We start from the raw sequence: 25,133 nt of genomic DNA on the forward strand, positions 1-25,133 counted from the left end.
AGACATTCCTGGACAGCACCAGGAAAGATCTGGTGGCACTGCTGGGAGTTCTTAGTCAGCTGCCTCAACACTTCCAGGCCTGCCCAGAGCTCATGTATCAGGTGGTGCAGAGCCCTACAATCCAGAGCATGATCTCTTGCAACTGTGGCCCTCTGGCTGTTGCCTTCATCTTGGGGGTCTCCACCCTCATGGGCTTGAGCTCCTGTCACCCAAGCCCTGGCAAAGGGAAGAGGGTTAGCAGGGAGGAAATCGCCCAAGCTCTGGAGAAGGCCAGTGCCCACAACATCCTGGTCAGCATGAAGGAAATGGCCCAGTTCTGGTCAGAGAGCCCACAGCTGAAGCGGTTTGCCCAGGAGACGCCGCAGTTTAGTAGACTGATGAGTCCCAGTGGACTGACCAAGATGATGGTGACCTATAAGAAGCTTCCGCACTTGGGGGGTGTCCTTGCACCAGAGCCAGACCTGAGCCTCATAGGAGACATGGTGGACGATTTGCGTACTTTCCAGCAGTTGTTCCTTGACCTCTGCCAGGTCCTTTCCAGCTCAGAAGTTCAGGTAGAACTTGAGGAGAGGGTGCTGAGGGATGCTCTTGCCAACAACCCCTCCTTGCAGCAGCTGGCTCGAGAAAATGTGGAGATCAGCCACGTCCTGAGCAGCCCACAGCGGGTGGGGGAAGTCATCAAGTACATTCGCAGCCCAGCAGTAAGACGAGAGATGGACAGGCACCGTGACCGGACCCAGAGCAACCTTGAGAGCCTCCCAGGGGGCTACGATGTCTTGTGGCACATGTACAGGGAGGTGGAGCGGCCCGTCTGGGAGGCAGTGCAGGAACACCGTGAAGGATACTTCTTTGACACCACTCTGGGGAGGAGCCCCCCTTCAGGTGCAGGAAACAGGAGCCCCCTGCCAGACCCCTCGGCTCCTCGCCTGGAGGCAGCTCCTTCACAAGCTACAGGGCAGAGGAATGGTGAAGGACGCCTTTCTGAGGAAGAGGATGCAGCCGGCAGCCCAAAATGTGCGCCGGAGAGGCCTCTCCTGGCATTAGGTTGGGTAAGGGGCAGAAGTGAGGTATCTCGCATGCCCAGAATGGCAAACACCAGCTCTGCACCTGAGATGCAGACAAGCGGCTCCTCACGGGAAGGGAATCCTATTCAAGAACAATCAGGAACCCGAACAGCAGAAACCGGATCTCAGCAGGGGGAGGAGCCACACGAGGAGGGGAGGGACGGCCTGCGGCTGGGAGGGAGTTCCCAGGGCTCGGTGGACAGGGAAGGTAGCCACAAAACAGACCCATCAGCCCCTCCTAGCGGCAGAATCCATCCCCATTGCTGTAAATCTCCTACTGCTTCATCTCAGGGGCTTTGAGGATGCCCAGAAATGAGCCAAAGGCTATTCTTGGCCAGTGAACTAATGGCAGGTGCTATGGAGGCCACTGGTTGCCTTTCTCCCAAGGCTGGGAATAATAAACAACATTTTTTGTATTGTGGGGAACGATCCTTACGAAAAATGAATGCCTCTCAGTGGAAAGAGGCAAATGCCACCATTCCCTCTTCGTCCACCTTGGTGGTTTGGACTGTTATGCATTTATTTATTTATGATTTGATTTATATCCTGCCCTTCCTCCCAGTAGAAGCCCACAACTCCCATCAGCCCCAGTCAGCACAGATGTGCTGCCATCAGCACGCTGGCCATGCTGGAAGTCATGAGGTTGGCGACGGCTGCACTTAGCACGGAGCAATGGCCAGCTGACATTAAACATCATAGTTGGCCTTCACACCAGGGGTGGGAAACCTTTGTCCTCCCGCCAGATGTTGTTGAACTACAACTCCCATCAGCCCCAGCAAACATGGGCGTGCAAGTTGAGGATATCCTAAAGGGAGTTGCTTTTTGTGTCTCATGCAGACTCTTGGGATCGCTCCAGACATCCTTCTTATTGTGCATTCAGGATGCCTTGTGCCCTTAATGCTATCAGGGCAGTCACACACCATCCTCCTTTCAATACTGTTTGTGCCTGCAAAAGTTCAGGGGCAGTCACACTGCTTCACTTCCTACCAGGACGTATTCCGTAACTTCCTGCTGAAATCCTATAATTTTTTATATCAAACAAACGTTCTGCTTTATTTCTGTCCCAGTTTTGCTGTACATTGTCCCTCCAGACAGCAATAACATGGCAGAATTGGGGAACCATCGCAGAACAAACTAAAGCAGAATAAACCCACCACTAATGCACTATGATTGTGTCAAGAACAGAGCTTGGAAGATTGCTTTTAAAAAGTAATAAATTACAGTTACAATTGCATGGCCCAAAAATGTAGTAATTACCATTACAATTGTGATTGCTCTGAAAGTAACTGATTACTTTACTTTTTCTCGAAAGTAATCAGTACAATTACATTTCAGTTACTTTTAAAAAAACAACACCTACAATGTGCTGGCCTTGGCTGCTGCACATCTAAAACAACATTAAAAATAAACACACACATACAGAGGTAGTAGAATAATTCTTTTTATCCATGATAGCAATGGCGGTCTCTCCGCTGGTAAGGGAGGTTGGGAGGGAGGCAGAGGCCACTACTCAGATCTTTGCATGTCAAACTGAGTGCAACCCACCCTCAGCCAGCAAACATAATCTCTCTCACTTAACCACCTCCGAGACCCTGCCCTGCCACCAACTAAGGGACACTCACTCAAGCAAACATATTCCCCTGAGATGCAGAAAAGTTAAAATACTGCAAATGCAGCACAGTAGCCAGAGAGGGTGGTGGAGGCCACTTTGTGTGCCAAGTGCAAACACACACACACACACATACGTTGTCATCTTTCACCTCCACAGTTCTTTATCTCCATTCTGCTGCTGCCTCCTTCTCCTCCTTTATCCATGTTCTTGCCCTCCAGCTCCTTTCCCCCTCCACTCCATTCTTCACCACCACCACCCATTTTTTAAACAATTGTTTTCTCCGCTCCACCCCGTCTCACTCTCCGCCTCCTCCCTCGTCGCCTCCTACCCATCCACAGAGCACGAGGGAAGAGCGACACTGCACAGAAGCCCAGTTTGAGGCACATGATTTTCATCCACAAATCAGAGGAGCAGAAGACTTCCCCTGCTCCCCCCCACAAGTAATGCCCAAAAGTAATTCTGGAAACGTTACAATTACTCCACAAAAGTAGTAAAATTACTCCTAGTTCCATTACAATCAAAATGGAAAGGAATTACCCACTCGTTCCTCAAAAAAGTAATGAATTACAAGTAATTCGTTATTTGTAAGAAATTACTTCCAAGCTCTTGTCAAGAAATGAAACACCTGCCTGGAGGGGACTTTAGCCTCAGAGAATTTTTTTATTGAAATGCTTTCAGCATTCTTGAAAAAATGTTTTGAAGTACCAGCTTGAGGCCAACCTCATCTCTTGCTCTTCCATTGCAGTTGCTGATGCCGCTACTCTTATTTTATAGCTGCGTCAGCACCAAATTTTAAAAACAGGTTTTTCTTCTTCTGCGCAGCAATATCGACCAAACGGGGATCATATTGTAAATGTGGTTATGATGTCATGACGCCATGTAGCAAATAAGATTCGTTGGGTGATGATATCACAAAGCCACTTTCCACCGCCATCCCTCCTCTCCATCAGCCCCAAACATCTGTAGGGCAACAGGTTGGTCCTAAGGGTTTTATTATTATGCCTGCAGTGGGTTTTGCATTGTGGTGCAACGGTTGCTGCTTAGAACCCTCTAAGGCAGCCTTTCCCAACCAGTGTGCCTCCAGATGTTGTTGGACCACAATTCCCATCCATTGGCAATGCTGTCTGAGGCTGATGGGAGTTGTGGTCCAACAACATCTGGAGGCACACTGGTTGGGAAAGGCTGCTCTAAGGGCCGCCAGTCCAAACGCTGCTGCAGAAAGCTCTTCTCAAGACAACACTCTGCACAGGCAAAGTGGCATCTGAAAAAGTCATCCGCCAGTCTGTGGGTCTCCCAAATTAGCCAGCCCTGCACTTCCCTGAGGGTGGCTCTCTGGCACCAGCAGGTGGGTGGGCAGACACTCATGGCAAGACCATCCTGCTCCCATGGGGAAGAGCTCCCTGGGGCTGCTCATGACGGATGGGGGGCTCCCATATTTGGTCTATGAATGGGAGAGACAGCAGAGCACCATTCAGAGGCTTTGCCTCTTGGAGGGAGGGACGCAGCTTCCATCTTGGTTAGGCGTACCAGAGCATGAAGTGCATCAGATGCTGTACAGCCCAGAATTTTATAATTACATTGGTGGTCATCATAAAATTGATCCAGTTGGCTGCAGTTACGGAATCAAACAGTACGGCAGACGTGCATGCACGCACATGCAACACTTGGATGCTCTCTGCAGCCTTGGAGGCAGCCAGTGAATGGCAAAGGAGAATCTGTCTTGTCTTTTATGCTCTCTAATCAGGAGAGTGACGACTGACTGTTGAGGGGCCACCACCAATGAGGAGCCTGACTGGGGCAGGTTGGTCGTCGGTGGCTCTGCTTCGGACCGGAAGGAGGTTTCGAGTGGAGTGCCACAGGGTTCTGTCCTGGGGCCGATACTCTTCAACGTTTTTATCAATGACTTAGATGATGAGGTGGAGGGAAGCCTTATGAAGTTTGCGGATGATACGAAACTGGGAGGGATAGCTAACACAATGGAAGACAGGAATAAAATCCAAAGGGACCTGGATAGACTAGGAAATTGGGCTGAAATTAATAAAATGACATTCAATAAAGACAAATGCAGGATTCTGCATTTAGGCCACAAAAACAAAATGCACGGGTACAGGATGGGAAATACCCGGCTTAGCAGTAGTGCGTGTGAGAAGGACCTTGGAATTGTAGTGGACTGCAAGTTGAACATGACCCAGCAGTGTGATGCTGCGGCAAAAAAGGCAAACGCGGTTTTGGGCTGCATAAACAGAGCTATAGTTTCCAGGTCGAGGGAAGTAATAGTCCCACTATATTCTGCATTAGTCAGGCCTCATCTGGAATACTGCGTTCAGTTCTGGGCGCCTCATTTTAAGAAAGATATAGACAAGTTAGAGTGGGTTCAGAAGAGGGCGACGAGGATGATAGCCGGTATGGAGAACAAGTCTTATGAGGAAAGGTTGAAGGAACTTGGCATGTGCAGTCTGGTGAAGAGAAGGCTGAGGGGTGACATGATTGCACTCTTTAAGTACCTGAAGGGCTGTCACATAGAGGAGGGTACAGATTTGTTCACTGCTGCCCCAGAGGGTAGGACTAGGTCTAATGGTTTTAAGTTGCAGGAGCGTAGATTCAGATTGGAAATTAGAAGGAACTTCTTGACAGTAAGGGCAGTTCGGCAATGGAACCGACTGCCTAGGGAGGTGGTGGGATCCCCTTCGCTGGATGTCTTCAAGCAGAGGCTGGACAGCTATCTGCGGGAGATGCTCTAGCTGTGGATTTCCTGGTGTGAGCAGGGGGCTGGACTCAATGGCCTACAAGGCCCGTTCCAACTCTATGATTCTATGATTCTATGGTGCTAGTCACACATGGGGTAGAAGAGTGCAGAAAGGGGTGGGATTCCTTCCTCACCCCACACCCACCCACCCACCTGTGTTTGCTGGCTGCTAGTCCCCTGCTCAGCCACTCACTCCCGGGGGTGCTGCTGCCTGTCTGGCTTCACCTCCTGCAGTCACATTTCCAGCTTTTGTAAATCAGGGATGGGGTATCTCTGGCCTTCCAGATGTCCTTGGGCTACAGATCCCATCAACCCTGACCACTGGCCCTGCTCCCTGGGGCTGATGGGAGCTGGAGTCTGGCGACATCTGGAAGGTCTCTTCTCTGATGATGACCAGTTCCAGGTTGGCCAACCTACCCCCCCCCAATGGTGAGGCTGTTTCGACTAAGCCATAAGTGGCTGGCATCAGATAAAGATGATGTTGCAGCTGGGCCAAAAGGACGTGCAGCCACTCTGCTGATCAGCTGTGCATGAAGGCCCAAGGGATCCGTGGATCGTCGGGACTTCCAAGGCGCAACTCAGGCGCATGCGTTTGCCTGCATGGGTTGACTTCATAGCACACGGGTGAAATCAGGTCACCTGATACTGCTATTGTGACATCAGGTGAATGACAGGTGGTTGCCCCCGCCCACCTGTCACACTTGGCCCACGGGGGGGCGGAGATGAGGATCACTTTCTTACCCTGATGTAATCTTTAGCAAACTGATTTCTCATACTCCCATCCTTGCTTAGCCAAACACTGATTTCTCAGTCCCCAAATGTATCTGATTCCTATTATATGAAAATATCCAGATGTGGTTTATACATATTTACAATTTTACATAACATAAATAAATACTTTTTAAAAACACTTGGGTTGGCTGAAATCCATGCAGTGAGAGTTTGACCAACCCACCCAGGAGGCCTTAAAATATTATATTGTTTTAAACTGTGAAAAACTGGGAACACAATCTAATTTCACGTTACAATTAAAAATGAGGCATTACACGTTATTTATTGACAAAGAAAATTGACCTGGGCATCTTGTCTACATCTGAAACAGCAGGGAGCAATGGCTACTAGCCACGCTGGCTATGTTCTCCCTCCACTCTCGGAGCCAGGATGCCTCTGAATGCCACTTGCTGGGAGTTGCGCTGCAGTTGCACTCACGTAGGGTTGCCATATTCCAGTTCCACAAATCCGGGCAGGTTAATTTGCATATTGTGTAAAGTATTTGCATATTATGCAAATTATTTGCATATTATCTGCATATTATGCAAATATTTGCATATTAATATTTGGATTGTCCAGTTGTTTTGTTTTTGTGCCTAGGAATTACCACCAAAAACTGGGGAAAGATGTGAGAAATCTTTTTTTTTTTAAAGCAACATTTTCAGCCTTAAATGCCTAGACTCTAGTTTCCAACACTATGGAGTATTTATTGATTGATTAAGAGGATTTATATCCTGCCCTTTTGCTGTTAAAAACAGAGCTCAGCACAGCTTACAAATATAATAAAAACAATAAAAATACACAATCAATATAAAAACATAAAAAACACAAAATAGCAACAAACATAAAGTAAGTCAGGGCAGCAGTACGGTTAACCATATACGATATATTTCAAAGATGTGGTGGGTGGAGAAAAAAAAAGCCAAAATGTTAGGAAAAGGAGTCTTTCACACCACATGCTCAGTTCTAAATACTGTTGCAGCAAGTTTTACAAGTTCCTCCAGTATTCCACTGGTGCAGGCACTCAGACATTCAAAGTATCTGTATGTTTCTTAGGTTTTATAAAGCAGAGCTTTGCTTAACTCAAAATTTATTTTCCCTTTGATCAACCACATCTACACAGGTTCCATCTCCATACTCAAAATGAAACTGGGCCTGGAAGTGTGCAACAACCCCACACATACCTTGCTAATTAGATTACCAATGCCAGGATGTCTGTCTTATCGACTACTCTCCTGTTCTCCCCCCCCCCCCGAGCATCATGAAAGACCCAGTCCTGGGCTCAGAAAGAAAATAAATATCTGGTCCTCTTCAAAGTATTGATAAGCCTCTTAATTATAAATTCTTGTTCTTATCACTAATGGGAGTTAATTATCTTGCATATGCTGCTGTTGCTTCTATGGCTGTAACGGAGTGAGGTTAAAGATAAGTGAAATGCAAATAGGAAAAAAACAACACAAAAGGCAGTAACACTTTCCTAAATGTAATACTATACCAACCACAAGAAGATTCCCATGAGTAAGGCAGAAAACTAAGCATCTCACAACCAGTCAGGATTCCTAACTGAAAACCAAAAATATGATAAATGAAGAAATATTTATATAAGCATGACTATCAAATATATTTATTATTTACACAAACGGTAAAGATATTTATAGTGCAATCCTAGGTTTATTTATTCAGAAGCAAGTCCCAGCATATTCAGTGGGGCTTACTCAAACAGGGACAGAAATGCAACCTCAAGTGATAAGCAACTTCATTCACACAACCCAAAATTCAGAATCATGCCACTTTACGCTGTTTTGCAACTGTTTATACTTGTTTTTATGGTTATTGGATTTTAAATGGCTTTATTTCTTGTTGTGAGCTGCCTTGGTTTCCCACCCTACCTCACAGGGGTGTTGGAAAGACTCCATACACACACATGCACACACTGCAGATGTATAAATACATACAGCCCATATAATAGTTTATTGTCAAACCAGTTGGTCATTGCAGAAAAATCAGTGTTAGTTTAAAAAAATCAGTATTACTTTCCTACAGAATAAAAACTGTAATACCTAAGTAAGCCCTGCCTACTTGCTTTAAAATAGGACTGGAGGGCACAAACACAATTCTTTTTTACATTCACTCCAAAGTCCCATTGATTTTCAGCACATTCATAACCATGTCTACTCAAAAGTAAATCCTATTGAATTCAATGGGATTTACTCTGGGCATATGGGATTAGCATGCTTTTACCCCCACAAAAGCAAGTATTGGGAAGGTTTTGAAAACACTGCCCAGGATCTGACTACACACAAGAGGGGAAAAAACTGAAATGTATATACTTACCCAATTTATGAGATTTTCAGATAAATGGGGGGGGCACCATTTTGTTTTCTAGACACTGCCTCAGGTCAATGAAACTAAAACACAATCCTGGCTTCTCTGATTGGCTGCAATGCTGAATGGCGGGGTCAAAGCTATGAAGTGCTATAGTACTGTATACAGTGTACTGTTTAAAGAAAGATTTAACAGTCGTGGGGGCGGCTGACGTTTTTCTGTATATCTCCAGAACCGGACCACCTAGAAACTTAATTTTTTTTTTTAAATTAAAGGTGAGAATCCGGGCCACCTAAGGGGCTAGCCGGGCTCCGGGTGGCATGCAAAGAATCCGGGTAAAACCCGGCTAACCGGGCAATATGGCAACCCTACACTCACGTCCTGCTTGTGGGCTTGTCCCAAGAGGGATCCTGTTGGAGGCTGGCCTATGAGGGGCCCCTTTGGCCTGATCGAGCTGCTGAAGGGCTCTTCTTGCATTTTTATGTAGCATCGCCCCACACCCCATCCATCCTGGGTCATCAGTTTGCTCCTGCAGAGGCTGGGGAAATGCCTAGCAAATGACCTTACTGTTGCGCGCCTCCCCAATCTCCCAGCCGTGAGATTTCAGGGGTCCCTGCACTCCTCCAGGGTTTGGTTTCCTTTGGGGAAGAAGGTCAGCAGAGACTGCAGTGTCTTTATGAAAGGATGGAGGGGTTCAATGCATCAGCAGTCCAATATCCAGCTTTTCCATCTGGGTTGCAGGAGGCACCCCAAAGGCCATGGTGCAGAGAGCCAGTCTCTCTGCCTGCCTTCAGTCTCCCAGCATTCTCTAGACACATTCAAACTACAAGCCTCTGCTGGGCTCCAGGAAGGGGGGGGTGCTCTCCTGAAGAGTTTCAATAACAAAAGGGTCTTCCTGGCCCATTCACCATTGCTGGGCAACTGATAGGCCCATTATCTTACCTGGCCACTCTATTTGTTTAACAAAGGAAATTAATCTGGTCAGCAGAGCGAGCCCCAAGGCACGGGATTCCAAATCAGAGACTAGAAAGGGGACCCACAGGAATCATCCATCCTAACCCCCATGCTCATAACATTACTTTTTCGAACTACAATGTACTGGGCAGACTGGGGGGGATGTAGTTTGGGGTTACTGACGTGTCACCCCATAAGATGCATTTCACGCAAGCAAACCTTTGGGTGTGTTTCTAGCACTGGGTGCTTAGTTATGGGTGGCCAGAGATACCTCATCTTGACAAAAGACTTCTAAAAGTTTAAACTAACGATACGCATATCTGGATGATGGAATTGTGTGTCCTTGTTTCATGAGAAAACAAAGCCTCTTCACACAGATCTGCATGCTATTCTGGGCATGGTTTTGTTTTGCTAATGACCATTATTCATAAGATCTTAGGAAACTACACCAAATCAGAGCCTTGGTCCATCTTGCTAGGCATTGTCTACCTAGACTGGCAGGAGCTCGCCGGGGTTCCCGGCAGGGGGCCTCTCCCAGCCCTACCTGGAGATGCTGCCATTGGGGATTGGACCCGGGGCCTTCTGCACATGCAGCAGGTGCTGTGCCACTGAGCCACTGCCATTCCTCATCTATGGTACTATTCTCACAATGAAATGATGCATCATTATTTAAGACAGAGTATAATTATGTACTCACAAAAAAGCCTCTCTCTCTCTCTCGTTCTCTCCCTGTCTCTCTCTGTATGTGTGTGTGTGTGTATGTGTGTATGTCAGTTAAAAATGCCAGTAGCTTCCCTAACTGGGTACAGTAGGGCCCCACTCATATGGCGGGTTATATTCCAGACGCCTGCCTAAAAGCGAAACCCGCTGAAAAGCAGAACTCATACAATAGAATGGTGCCTGATGCCTGAACAACGCTGTAAAAGGGAAACAAGCGCCGTATGAGTGGGGCCTTACTCTAATTGAAAGCCTCTGTATTAGCGGAACGCTGAAAAGCGGGGCCCTACTGTACAACCAAATGGTCGCTCTCATCTTCCTTCTATTAAGCTTGAAAAACCAGAAGTACTCTTGGAGACGTCACTACGTGCTTTGCCACTTCCATTCAGAACTTCTTTTGAGACAAAAACCTGCCAAGGGCCTTGCGGATGTCTTTGGTTTTGATGCTGTAGATGACGGGGTTCAGCACCGGAGGGACAAGAAGGTAGACGTTGGCCATGAGGGAGTGGACAAGAGGAGGAGTGTGCTTGCCGAACCTGTGTGCCATGGACACGCCAAGCACTGGAGTGTAACAGAGCAGGACCGCACAGATGTGGGAGATGCAGCTGTTCAAGGCCTTGAGGCGCCCTGGAGGCCATGCTCAGCACAGTCTTGAGAATCATCATGTAGGACAAGACGATAAACAAGGAATCAAGTCCAAATGTAGAGAGTACAACAAACAGACCATTCTGGTTGTTAACCGTTGTGTCTGCGGCAAGGAAGCCAGATTAAATTGGGGTGCAAGCAGTAAGGATGAGCCAGCACATTGGACCTGCAAAATGGCAGCCCCCTCAGGAGAAACGGCAATGTGGCCATGAGAATAACACTCCGCAGGGCAATCCCCGAGCCTATCAGGGCAATCCTGTAGTTAGTCAGGATGGTGGTGTACTGCAGTGGGTTGTAAATGGCGAAGAAGCGGTCCAGCGCCATGGCCCACAGGACCCCAAAGTCCATGATGGAGAAGCAGTGGATGAAGAACATCCGGCTGAGACAGGCGTTGAAGCCAAACTCCCCGGTGTCAAACAGGAAGACCTTCAGCACCATGGGGAGGGTGGAGAGAGACACCCCCAATTCACTCACAGCCAGCATGCAGAGAAAAAGGTTCATGGGCTTATGCAGGCTGTGATCTTTCGCAATCACAAGGAAAACAGCACTATTTCCCAAAACAGCAATAGCATAGACGAAGCAGAAAAGGATGGAGACCCAGATGTTTCTGGCCTCTAATCCTGGGATGCCCGTCATGAGGAATGTTGGAGGAAGGAGGCTCTGGTTCCCAAGTAGTTCCATGAAGAAGAATATGCCCTCTTCCAACACCTGCGTGTACACCTAAATACACTGATTAACACAGCAGCTGAGCTTCCTGATTGTTTGGACCTACATCAAAGATGGTGGGGAGAGACCTGTATTAATGGTGATTATGGTATTTCTATGGTGTTACTTTGGGTAGAGACACACTTATGGTTGTGTCATTTCCAATGTGTTTCCACCTCTCTTCTGAAAACAGGGACACATGACGGTAGTCAAACTCCACCCTTTTTACTCTAAAACCTAGTTGGATCAGATTAAGTTCCTTTCAGACAAATTTCACAACTGATTGGTAGATCAATCCATTTGTCTTCCAGGTGTGGAAATGCTTTGCTGCATGCTCAGGCAGAGACAGTGATTGGCCCAACGCTTTGCTGTGGGCGTTCCTTAAAGGACTGAAGTCAGTAGTGGGGAAGGGAGGTGTGGCTAGCCAAGGACAGAGTCGCTGCAAGACACTGCCAGAAAAGCCATTCTGGCTGCTTTCAAAGTGACTAGTGTGCCTACAGCCTTTGAGTCATGAATCTTTACTCATCAGTGAGGCTCTGTGGACTGATAATCAACCAGGTGTGTTTGTAAACGCAAGTGCCCCTGATTCCTCACGAGGCGGTGGCATTGATGCTATGGCATCACCTTCCCAATGAAGTCGCTGGGACTTCTAATGCCAGTGCTCTGTGTAGTTGGGAAAATGACCCCCCCCCAGGAGCTGGATCAGTCTTTGCCAGCCCGTTCCCTTCTCCCGCCCCAAGTGCTGGATATGCTCTTACGATGCAGGGGGAAGACACACTTTGCCACACAAAGGAGGGCTGGGATCTCTTCTCGATCATCCCAGAGAAACCTAAACCACAGGAAGATCCCCAAGAAATAAGCCATTGGGATGACAAATATGCAATAGCAAAAGCGATCATTTTTGATGCTTTTAAAGATGAACAGCTACTATATGTAGAAAGATGTACATCAGCCAAGGAAATGCTGGATAAACTCCAAACAGCATTTGGCTTTACAAGTTTTAGATCTCAGACAGTGTTGATTCACGAAATAATGAAATTAACACTAGAAACAAAGAAAGACTGTGAAAGGCAAATAACTTCCCTGATAAGTATATTCAGCAAGTTAAAATTAACTGGATTTGAATTTAATGAGCAACAGAAGTTGGGTTTCCTTATGGGCACGTTGGGAGACAGATTTGAACCATTCGTTTCTCTTTTAAACCACAACCGTGAGATTCAATTTGAACAAGTTCTTGCAAAGTTAAGAGAGGAATGTATTGTCCACAGAGATTCAAATGAGAGTGGATCAAATTACCTGGCTAGCAGGAAGGATTCCCCATCTCTATGTATGGATGTGAAAGTTGGACAGTGAAAAAGGCGGATAAGAGAAAAATCAACTCATTTGAAATGTGGTGTTGGAGGAGAGCTTTGTGGGTACTATGGACCGCGAAAAAGACAAATAATTGGGTGTTAGAACAAATTAAACCAGAACTGTCACTAGAAGCTAAAATGATGAAACTGAGGTTATCATACTTTGGACACATCATGAGAAGACATGATTCATTAGAAAAGACAATCATGCTGGGAAAAACAGAAGGGAGTAGAAAAAGAGGAAGGCCAAACAAGAGATGGACCGATTCCATAAAGGAAGCCACAGACCTGAACTTCCAAGATCTGAACAGGGTGGTTCATGACAGATGCTCTTGGAGGTCCCTGATTCATAGGGTCGCCATATGTCGTAGTCGACTTGGAGGCACATAACAACAACAACAACAAGCAGGAAAGATAAAGGGAAGGGAAAAGCCCCTCCCAAGAACCAATCACAATGCTGTTTTGCATGTGGGAGGCGTGGTCACCTGGCTAGGGACTGCGACTCACCCAAAAATTCAACAGCCAATGGGAACTCTCAAAGTTTCAAACAGAGAAAGCAACAGCATGCTTTGCCTAAGCATAGGCAGGGACCTCAGAGAGAGGGATCCAAAGAGAGCAACTTCCTTTTAACGCATAAAGGGCTTGTGGCAAATAATTATAAGCAAAAATCAAACAACTGGATTTTAGACAGTGGGTGTACAAACATCCGCTCTAGCCGTCGTCCAGCCTGTTTCATTGCCCTTAGTTCGCTGGTATACCAAGGTGCAAGCCGGGCTCTACAATGCTGGAGAGGGCGCTTGGAGACAACCATGTCAAGAGTCTGATGCGCCTCACTATTCCAAAGTGTAACAAGGGCTTCAACAGGGTCACCTGCTCTATCTACTGGAAACTCCCCCAGGGCATTCAGGAATCCAGTGGATTCCATAGTCTCTGGGGCGGACCTTCTTAATCTGTCCACCACCCCTGCAGGGAAGGATCGGAGCCATAAATCTAAACTTCACCAGGAAGTGGTCTGACCATGACAATGGGGTGACATCCACCACCCCCTATCTCTTCCACCCCTTCCTCCATCTGGAGCAAAAACCAATTCTAGGGTATGCCCTGCCCTATGCGTTGGGCCAGTGACAACTTGAGACAGCCCCATGGTCATCATGGAGGCCATGAAGTCCCGAGCCAGAACACTAGAGGCAGTCTCAGCATGGACATTTAAATCACCCAGGACTATCGTTCTGGGCTCCTCCAACACCACAGCTGAGACGTCCTCCGCCAGCTCAGTTAGAGAAGCTGTCGGGCAGCAGGGTGGACGGTACACCAGCAGCAATTCTAGTTTACTGTCCCCTTGGCAGGCCCAAATGCAGGCCCTCACAGCCAGCTCCAAGTCAGAGTGGTTTCCTGGTGACAGAGATGGAAGTTCTGTAGACCACAGCAACTCCTCCCCCCCCCCCGGCAGCCTGTGCTGGCGTTGCACAAAATATTCAGGTGGACAAAACTGGGTCAGATCAGCTCACCCATCCAGGTCTCGATAATGCACACCAAATCGGCGCCTTCATCCATGATCAAATCATGTAGCCCTTCACATGAAAGAAAGCTATATCAAGTCACACGATAACATTTATCTCCCTCGGAGCTACAAGAGATTGATAACACTGAGAAGAGCTACTGCTGACACTGATCACATGATAAAGGTGACTCCTGTTCTATGTGTTGGCAGTAAATCACCAACACATGCTACAAATGTCCTAAACTGGGGGGGGGGGGGCAATAGTCAGAAAGGCAGTCTATTCTTCCCACTGTTGATTCCTCCTCCACAGTATTTGTTGTTTTTGCAGGCTTGGCTCTTCCCCTTCCTCCTTTCTCTTCCTATCTTTGTTCTCAGTTAGTAAGTAATGGCTCCCTCAGTGGAAGCTGCATGGCTGGTTCAGCATGTGTGACATTACCTCTTTGTTGGAATAAATCTTAATTTTCTTTTTTCTTTCAACTACCAGCCTTAGCAGACCAGTTATTTCTGCACTCTGCTGCAATATATATATATACATATATAAAAACTCTTAACAGTATATTAGAACTCATGGCTTCTGGAAAACGGTTGCTGCTGTTACCAATCAGATCTCTGAGAATGAGATCCTCTGGTATGTCTCCATTCTGCAAATCACCCTTCCCCAACCAGTGCCCTGGCCTACCTGGGGCTGATGGGAGATGCAGTTCAAAACATCTGGAGGGCGCCATGATGGGGAAGGCTGACGTAAAGGTTTGCACAAATGAGAACTCATGTCTCCGTGTTGCATATTTTAGCAGCCACAACAAGGCTTACATTTGCTAAGCTGTGGAAAAGAAGAGGAGGTTGCTGGAGAACTGAGCAGCTCAAAAGGTCTGGGAAATGTTTCTCCTGGTGGTCAACCAAAGATGGCGAAGAGGCTGCCAAGCAGCACTGGAGGTCTGGAGGTCTGCCGCCCTCCATTTCATAGGAGTGGCTCTCGCTCTTTAAAACATGGATTATCAGTATATTTTAATTTTTTTGATGATACACATCTGCTTTTTAAAAAAACAATTTTTAATGAAAAAATGTTTTGCAATCAACAGATGCTGAGAAGAGGGGGAGAGCCTTTCCTAAGGAGGCTGCCCAGGGAGTCCTTGCCCGCCTCCCTCTGCCCCTTGGCTACCTTCTGTCTGTGCCACTTTGGATTGGGGCAAATGTTTCTCCAGTGCATAATATCGCCTCCACTGCTGACTCACCTCTGGCCTTCATTCTGTGCAGGGCTGCACGGTTGTGGCCCTTCGTTCATCCTCACTCGCCATCCCTGCGGAGGCCGCTCCCTCACACAGCATGCCTGGGGCAGGCAACGACGAGGCTCCCAGTCAGGACCCATTTATATGCTGCGTAATATTTCCCTTGTGTGGGAGAAGCTCATGGGAGCAGCCACTGACCAGTGTAACTGCTCTGCTCAGTTGACCCTGGGGGAGCAAATAGCAGGATGGGGATTGGAGACCCTCTGACTCCTGCTCTCTGGCATTGAGGGAGGGGCTGCTAGGGAGGGGCACATCTGCCCTTTCAATTGCTTTCTGTTTTCTCATTTTTCCAATCTTAAGGTCAGCACATTTCCACAACAGTTTGCATTTTTTAAAAAGTGGTCATGAAAATTCTTCAGCATTTTAGTACAAATTTCTGCTAGTATACACATTTTAATACCATTTTGCCTAATACACAATTTTTTGCAAAGCAATTTCCCCTAATATATGCATTTTTATACACACAGATTTACCCTGTTATATTCATTTTTGTACACATTACTTGGCTGGAAAACTGAATTCAGAGAAATGCATATTTCGAAGGGTGGCTGCGCATGTTTAAGAATATAAAAATGTTTTTGTTCTTTTGTGCAACATCAGTTTGGGCACTGAAAGCTGGGAAGAGCTCATTATGGTTAAAATTGTATGTACGTATTATGTATGTACATATTAACAATATTTATAAGTTGTCTGGTAACAAAGTCCTTTGGTTAGTCTACAATACAACAAAGCAATAATATCAGTATAACCAAAAAAAACCACCCCTCTCAGTCACACCAATAATTATATTAAGCAGATATTAAATTTAAAATTTCATCATTTAAAAGTCCTGGGGAAATAAAGCAGTCTCCATCTGGCATGAGAACCAGCGTGGTGTAGTGGTTAAGGTGTTGGACTACAGGGTTCGAATCCCCACCCAGCCATGAAGCTCGCTGGGTGACCTTGGGCCAGTCGCTGCCTCTCAGCCTCAGAGGAAGGCAATGGTGAACCACCTCTGAATTCATAGGGTCACCGTAAGTCAGGATCGACTTGAAGGCAGTCCATTTCCATTTTTCCATCTGGCACTGGAGAGACCTCCAAGCAGATGTCCTGCAAGCCTCTCTGGGGAGAGCATTCCACAGCAGGATGCCACCACCAAAATGTCACCACCCACCACTCCTTACTTGATGGGGCACCCAGGGAAGACCCCCTGACAATGATCCCAGGGTCTCTCTGGCAGATTCTTGCGGGAGGGAGCAGCACATAATGTAACCAGGATATTGGGGGGAAGGGGGCATTTAGAGCACAATCCTATGCATGTCTACTCAGAAGTAACATCCATTACATTCAATTGGATTGACTCCCAGGTAAATTTGTATAAAATTTCAGCCTTGTTTACTTGTTTGTTTATTTGACATATCTGTACCCACCTTTCAACAAATTATTTTTGAGGCAGCTTGCAGAACATTTTTTTAAAAAATAACTATAAATAATAATAACAGATAAAACAGATAAATTCAGCAGTGTTTTTCAAGCTCAGCATTTCAGATATTGCAGAGAGCTAATAAAAGCCATGAAAAAGTCTGAGGAAACAGGATCGCTTTTACCTGAAAGAACTGGGCTCGACTTCAGCAAAGCTTTTGACAAAGTGCCCCATGATATTCTGATTAACAAGCTAGCTACATGTGGGCTGGATGGAACAACTCTCAGGTGGATCCACAGCTGGCTCCAGAATCGTACTCAAAGCATGCTTATCAATGGTGCCTTCTCAAATTGGGCAGAAGTAACAAGTGGGGTATCACAGGGCTCGGTCCTGGGCCCAGCGTTCTTCAACCTTTTTATGAACAACTTGGATGAGGAGGTGCAGGGAATGCTTATCAGATTTGCAGATGATACAAAATTGGGAGCACAGCTAATACTGTGGAAGACAGAAAGAAAATTCAAAGCAACCTTGATAGGCTGGAGCATTGGGCTGAAAACAACAGAATGAAATTCAACAGGGATAAATGCAAAGTTCTACACCTAGGAAAGAGAAACCAAGTGTACAGTTATAAGATGGGGGGATACTTGGCTCAGCAATGCTACATGTGAGAAGGATCTTGGGATTGTTGTTGATCACAAGCTGAATATGAGCCAACAGTGTGATGTGGCTGCAAAAAGGCAAATGCTATATTAGGCTGTGTTAACAGAAGTATAATTTCCAAATCATGTGAAGTATTAGTTCCCCTCTGTTTGGCACTGTTTAGGCCTCATCTTGAGTACCACTTCTGGACACCATACTTTGAAAAGGATGCAGAGAAACTGGAACGAGTTCAGAGAAGGGCAACGGGGATGATCACGGGAATGGAAACAAAGCCCTATGAGGAGAGACTGAAAGAACTGGGCATGTTTAGCCTTAAGAAGAGAAGACTGAGGAGAGATAGGATAGCACTCTTCAAGTACATGAAAAGTTGCCACACAGAGGAGATCCCAGAGTGCAGGACACGGAATAATGGGCTCAAGTTGCTGGAAGCCAGATTTCAGCTGAACATCAGGAAAAACGTCCTAACTGTTAGAGAGGTATGACAATGGAACCAGTGACCAAGGGAGGTGGTGGGCTCTCCAACACTGGAGGCCTTCAAGACGCCACTGGACAGCCACCTGTCAGGTATGCTTTAATCTGGATTCCTGCACTGAGCAGGGGGTTGGACTCAATGGCCTTACAGGTCTCTTCCAGCTCTGCTATTCTATGATTCTATAATCATTTTAGGGGGGGAAATAAACCACCCCCACCCCATCTTCATACTTGTTTCTCAGCTCTGTGATGAGGAGAAAGGGCATTTAAATAATAATAAATAATAATAAATTTTATTTTTCAGCCGCCGATCTGTCCGGGTTAGGGACACTCTAGGCGACGAACAGCAAGACTAAAAACAATACATATACATATTGACATAATCAAATTTTAAGCTAAAGAAACCATCCGTTAATTCAGTTATAACATAAATTAATCTGTCCCAATCTTGTAGGCCTGACTGAACAGCCGGGTCTTCAAGGCTCGGCGATAGCTGGACAGGGAGGGAGCCTGTCTGAGATCGAAAGGGAGGGAGTTCCAGAGGGTGGGGGCCATGACCGAGAAGGCCCTCTCTCTGGTCCGCACCAGCCTAGCTGTTCTCACCGGTGGGACCGAGAGAAGGTCTTGCAAGGCTGATCTCGTCAGGCGGCACAATCGGTGATTCTGGAGGCGTTCCTTCAGATATACTGGGCCGAAACCGTATAGGGTTTTAAAGGTCAACACCAACACCTTGAATTGGGCCCGGTAGACAACTGGTAGCCAGTGAAGATCTAATAACACTGGGGTGATATGATCCCAGCGACGGCTATGCGTAATCAAGCATGCCGCCGCGTTCTGTACCAGTTGTAATTTCCGGACCGTTTTCAAGGGTAACCCCACGTAGAGCGCACTGCAGTAGTCTAAGCGAGAGGAGACCAGGGCATGTATCACCTGAGGGAGCAGGTGAACAGGAAGATAGGGACGCAGTCTCCGTATCAGATGTAATTGATACCAAGCTGCCCGGCTCACTGCTGTAATCTGAGCCTCCATGGACAGCTGGGAGTCAAGTATGACCCCAAGACTGTGGACCTGGTCCTTCAGGGGTAAACTTACCCCATCAAGCATCAGGTCAGTAATTCCTAACTTCCTTTTATCTCCCACAAGTAATAGCTCAGTCTTGTCGGGGTTCAGCTTCAGCCTATTCTCTCCCATCCATCCACTTACGGATTCTAGGCACTTGGACATGGTATTCACAGCTAACTCCGGTGAGGACTTAAAGGAGAGATAGAGCTGAGTGATGGCACTGCAACCCAAAACTCCTAATGATTGCTCCCAGCGGTTTCACATAGATGTTGAATAGCATGGGAGAGAGGATAGAACCCTGTGGCACTCCACAATGAAGAGGCCAAGGGTCTGAAACCTCATCTCCCAATGCCACCCGTTGCTGCCTATCCGAGAGATAGGAACGGAACCACTGCAAGACAGTGCCTCCTATTCCTAATCCCTCTAGGCGATTTAAAAGGATACCGTGGTCAACGGTATCGAAAGCCGCTGAGAGGTCCAGGAGGACAAGGAAGGTGTATTCACCCCTATCCAATGCCCTCCGCATATCATCTACCAGAGCGACCAAGGCTGTTTCCGTTCCATGACCAGTCCTAAAACCCGATTGGTATGGATCTAAATAATCCGTTTCCTCCAAGTGTGTCTGTAATTGCGCAGCCACCACCCTCTCAATCACCTTGCCCAAGAATGGTAAATTAGAGACTGGGCGAAAGTTGTTTAACTCTTGGGGATCCAAGGACGGTTTTTTTAAGATGGGCTTTATTACCGCTTCCTTGAGGGCTGATGGCATTGCACCCTCTTGCAAGGATGCATTCACCACCGCCTTGATCCCTTCGCCCAGTCTCTCTTTACAGCTCATGATGAGCCATGAGGGGCAAGGATCAACCAGACAGGTGGTTGGCTTCACAGTACAGAGCACCTTGTCCACTTCCTCAGAGAGAAGAGGCTGAAACCGATCCCAACAGACCGGAATGCAACTGGCCGACTCTGGCCCACTTCCTGCCTCCACGGCGAGCGGAAGCGTGCTCTTCAGACGTTCGATTTTATCGGGAAAGTGTTTAGCAAAAGTGTCACTTCTCTCCCAAACAGGTCAGATGCCTTTTGAAATGATGAATTTTTCAAAAAGGTAGCAAATCAATAGTGGAGATTTGGTTGCTGTTTTGAAAATGTGACGCTGCCATTTCAGTTCATAAAAACTCAACATAGAGATCGCCCTTTGTAAACTTACCAATTTCAGAGATTCTTTGCTCCTGTGACTGTTCCAAGAGAGTTATTGTGAGACGCCCTTGCTCTGACGGTCACCAACTTTCTCCAGAATGCAACAAATAACTTTGCTCAGTTTGAGGGACAGCTATGGCTCAGTGTCAGAGCACACATTTCACATGCACAGGATTTAGAGTTGTTAGACCTCCATTTTTCAGCCTGACACTCTGGTTTCTGGGGGTCCCCTCCAGCTCTCCGGCTGATTCACCGTAATCTCCAGACTTTCAGCTTTCATTTAAAAATAGAATTAAGTTTCTAGGTGGTCTTGTTTCAGAGATACACACCAAAACGTCAGCTGTGCTCCCCCACAAGTTCTTGGTTGCTCTAAGTTCTGCTCTATTTCCTGCCCTTTCAGGTTTTTAGCCAATAAGAAATCAGGGTTGTGATTGACAAGGAATGATAAAGCCAAAAATGTAGAGTCAAATTAAATTGTCTGCCTTCAAGTCAATTCCGACTTATGGCAACCCTATGAATAGGGTTTTCATGGTAAGAGGTATTGGGGGGGGGTGTTACCATTGCCTCCTTCTGAGCCTGAGAGGCAGTGACTGGCCCAAGGCTCAGAAACGTCCTTTTTCCTGCTTTTCTGAACATCTCACAGATTGAATAAGTAAGCTTTCAGTCTTTTTCTCTCCTGTCTGTAGGAGTCAGACAGGTTTAAATTTTGAAGAGGGCAGTGTTTTGCAAACTGAATTGAAGCTTTAACCCTCTTTTCTCTTCTCCCAGGCATTTTAACAGCATTTGAATAACATGTGTTTTTAACTTGCTTATCTGTTTTTATGGGTTTAAACGGTTTAAATTTGTATGCTTGTTTTTAATGTTTTTAATTGTTGTAAACCCCCCAGAGAGCTTCGGCTATGGGGCAGTATATAAATGCAATCATCATCATCATCATCATCAATCAAGTACTTGATTTTCCAGAGTAAACATACCCAGAGTAAACCCCATTGAATTCAATAGGACTTCCTTTTGAGTAGACATGGTTAGGATTGTGCCGTAAATTGATGGGGCTTTTGAGTGAACATAGGAAAGAATTGTGTTTGTGTTGTATATCTTTCTCTCCCCCTTCAATCCTATTTTTATAGCAATTAGGCAGTGCTTACTTAGGTATCACTGTTTTTATGATGTTGAAAACTAATACAGATTTTATTTTTTTAATGTTCTGCAATGATCAACTGGTTTTGACAATAAACTATTATATGGGGTGTATGTATTTTTACATCTCCAATGTGTGTGTATATATGGGAATCCTTCCAACAACGCTGTGAGGTAAGGTTGCAGTCTGGAAACCAAGGCAGCTCACAATAAGAAATAAATCCCTTTAAAATCCTATAACCATAAAAACAAGTATAAACAGTTGCAAAACAGCTTAAAGTGGCATGATTCTGAATTTTGGGTTGTGTGAATGAAGTTGCTTATCACTTGAGGTTGCAGTTCTGTCCTTGTTTGAGTAAGCCCCACTGACTACACTGGGACTTGCTTCTGAATAAATAAACGGAGGATTGCACTATAAATATCTTTACCATTTGTGTAAATAATAAATGTATTTGGTAGTCATGCTTATACAAATATTTATTCATTTTTCATATTTTTGGTTTTCAGTTAGGAATCCTGACTGGTCATGAGATGCTTAGTTTTCTGCCTTACTCATAGGAATCTTCTTGTGGTTAGTATGGTATTGAATTTAAGAAATCAACACTGTCTTTTGTTCTTCTTTTTCTATTTGCATTTCATTTACCTTTATCCTCACTCCCTTTCATCCATAGAAGCAACAACAGTGGTTCCATGCACTCCACTCAGCCCCCTTAAACCCACTGAGGATTCACCTTGTTGTTGTCCAGTCATGACAAAGAAGCAAAGTTTCTAGATATTCTAAATGACTATTCCCTAGACCAGCTGGTCATGGAACCGACCAGAGGGATGGCAACCCTGGACTTAAACCTCAGTGGGGACCGGGACCTGGTGCGAGATGTAAGTGTTGTTGAACCGATTGGGAGCAGTGACCACAGTGCTATTAAATTAAACATACATGTAACTGGCCAATTGCCAAGAAAATCCAACACGGTCACATTTGACTTCAAAAGAGGAAACTTCACAAAAATGAGGGGATTGGTAAAAAGAAAGCTGAAAAACAAAGTCCAGAGGGTCACATCACTCGAAAATGCTTGGAAGTTGTTTAAAAACACTATATTAGAAACTCAACTGGAGTGCATACCGCAGATCAGAAAAGGTACCGCCAGGGCCAAGAAGATGCCAGCATGGTTAACGAGCAAAGTCAAGGAAGCTCTTAGAGGCAAAAAGTCTTCCTTCAGAAAATGGAAGTCTTGTCCGAATGAAGAAAATAAAAAAGAACACAAACTCTGGCAAAAGAAATGCAAGAAGACAATAAGGGATGCTAAAAAAGAATTTGAGGAGCACATTGCTAAGAACATAAAAACCAACAACAAAAAATTCTATAAATACATTCAAAGCAGGAGACCATCTAGGGAGACAATTGGACCCTTGGATGATAAGGGAGTCAAAGGTGTACTAAAGAACGATAAGGAGATTGCAGAGAAGCTAAATGAATTCTTTGCATCTGTCTTCACAGTGGAAGATATAGGGCAGATCCCTGAACCTGAACTAACATTTGCAGGAAGGGATTCTGAGGAACTAAGACAAATAGTGGTAACGAGAGAGGAAGTTCTAAGCTTAATAGATAATATAAAAACTGACAAATCACCGGGCCCGGATGGCATCCACCCGAGAGTTCTCCAAGAACTCAAAGGTGAAATTGCTGATCTGCTAACTAAAATATGTAACTTGTCCCTCGCGTCCTCCTCCGTGCCTGAGGACTGGAAAGTGGCAAATGTAACGCCAATCTTCAAAAAGGGATCCAGAGGGGATCCCGGAAATTACAGGCCAGTTAGCTTAACTTCTGTCCCTGGAAAACTGGTAGAAAGTATTATTAAAGCTAGATTAACTAAGCACATAGAAGAACAAGCCTTGCTGAAGCAGAGCCAGCATGGCTTCTGCAAGGGAAAGTCCTGTCTCAGTAACCTACTAGAATTCTTTGAGAGTGTCAACAAGCATATAGATAGAGGTGATCCAGTGGACATAGTGTACTTAGACTTTCAAAAAGCGTTTGACAAGGTACCTCACCAAAGGCTTCTGAGGAAGCTTAGCAGTCATGGAATAAGAGGAGAGGTCCTCTTGTGAATAAGAAATTGGTTAAGAAGCAGAAAGCAGAGAGTAGGAATAAACAGACAGTTCTCCCAATGGAGGGCTGTAGAAAGTGGAGTCCCCTCAAGGATCGGTATTGGGACCTGTACTTTTCAACTTGTTCATTAATGACCTAGAATTAGGAGTGAGCAGTGAAGTGGCCAAGTTTGCTGACGACACTAAATTGTTCAGGGTTGTTAAAACAAAAAGGGATTGCGAAGAGCTCCAAAAAGACCTCTCCAAACTGAGTGAATGGGCGGAAAAATGGCAAATGCAATTCAATATAAACAAGTGTAAAATTATGCATATTGGAGCAAACAATCTTAATTTCACATATACGCTCATGGGGTCTGAACTGGCGGTGACCGACCAGGAGAGAGACCTCGGGGTTGTAGTGGACAGCACGATGAAAATGTCGACCCAGTGTGCGGCAGCTGTGAAAAAGGCAAATTCCATGCTAGGGATAATTAGGAAAGGTATTGAAAATAAAACAGCCAATATCATAATGCCGTTGTATAAATCTATGGTGCGGCCGAATTTGGAATACTGTGTACAGTTTTGGTCGCCTCATCTCAAAAAGGATATTCTAGAGTTGGAAAAGGTTCAGAAGAGGGCAACCAGAATGATCAAGGGGATGGAGCGACTCCCTTACGAGGAAAGGTTGCAGCATTTGGGGCTTTTTAGTTTAGAGAAAAGGCGGGTCAGAGGAGACATGATAGAAGTGTATAAAATTATGCATGGCATTGAGAAAGTGGATAGAGAAAAGTTCTTCTCCCTCTCTCATAATACTAGAACTCGTGGACATTCAAAGAAGCTGAATGTTGGAAGATTCAGGACAGACAAAAGGAAGTACTTCTTTACTCAGCGCATAGTTAAACTATGGAATTTGCTCCCACAAGATGCAGTAATGGCCACCAGCTTGGATGGCTTTAAAAGAAGATTAGACAAATTCATGGAGGACAGGGCTATCAATGGCTACTAGCCGTGATGGCTGTGCTCTGCCACCCTAGTCAGAGGCAGCATGCTTCTGAAAACCAGTTGCCAGAAGCCTCAGGAGGGGAGAGTGTTCTTGCACTCGGGTCCTGCTTGTGGGCTTTCCCCAGGCACCTGGTTGGCCACTGTGAGAACAGGATGCTGGACTAGATGGGCCACTGGCCTGATCCAGCAGGCTCTTCTTATGTTCTTATGTTCTTATGTTTGTTTCTTGTCCAATAGTGGTAAAAGGGAATTCACATACTGGGTAGCGTGGCTGCAATTGTTGTTCCTAAGCTACTGCCTGTGAAGGTAGACCAAATCATGTGTGCTTTCTCTCTGTCAATTATATTCACTAGAATTGGGTTGGCTGATAAAGTGAGTTTATAGCAGCCCACAGGGGAGACAGAAAAGGGTAGAGAATCTTCTTATTACTCAGACCTCTTTC

At 45.8% G+C, this 25,133-nt stretch overlaps 1 pseudogene; it reads right to left on the minus strand.

The window, feature by feature from the left end:
- Nucleotides 1-10,574: 10,574 nt before the first annotated feature.
- LOC133385696 (olfactory receptor 51I2-like) lies at nt 10,575-11,515 on the minus strand (annotated as a pseudogene).
- Between the last annotated feature and the right edge of the window lie 13,618 nt (nt 11,516-25,133).

The sequence above is a fragment of the Rhineura floridana genome, chromosome 5 (assembly GCF_030035675.1).
Source record: "Rhineura floridana isolate rRhiFlo1 chromosome 5, rRhiFlo1.hap2, whole genome shotgun sequence".
NCBI lineage: Eukaryota > Metazoa > Chordata > Lepidosauria > Squamata > Rhineuridae > Rhineura > Rhineura floridana.